This window comes from Muntiacus reevesi, chromosome 8 (assembly GCF_963930625.1).
Source record: "Muntiacus reevesi chromosome 8, mMunRee1.1, whole genome shotgun sequence".
NCBI lineage: Eukaryota > Metazoa > Chordata > Mammalia > Artiodactyla > Cervidae > Muntiacus > Muntiacus reevesi.
This window is the reverse complement of record NC_089256.1, coordinates 96,646,142-96,646,359: the sequence shown is the minus strand read 5'-3', so window position 1 is coordinate 96,646,359 and position 218 is coordinate 96,646,142.

Below are 218 nucleotides of genomic sequence, written 5' to 3'. Positions count from 1 at the left end.
AATCTAGATTACATAAATGCTTAAGACTGTGACAGATTGGAGAGATTTCTCCCTTTGTCTTCAAAATCTAATATTACAGAAATATTAACATGGTTAGAGACAGGAATCAACCTCAATTCAGGTTTAGTTTTTCTTCATTTAATGGTAAGCATTAAATTAAATGGTGAACATCATCCATATTTTATTTTTAAAGTGTTCTCAATTGAAATATTTATAGC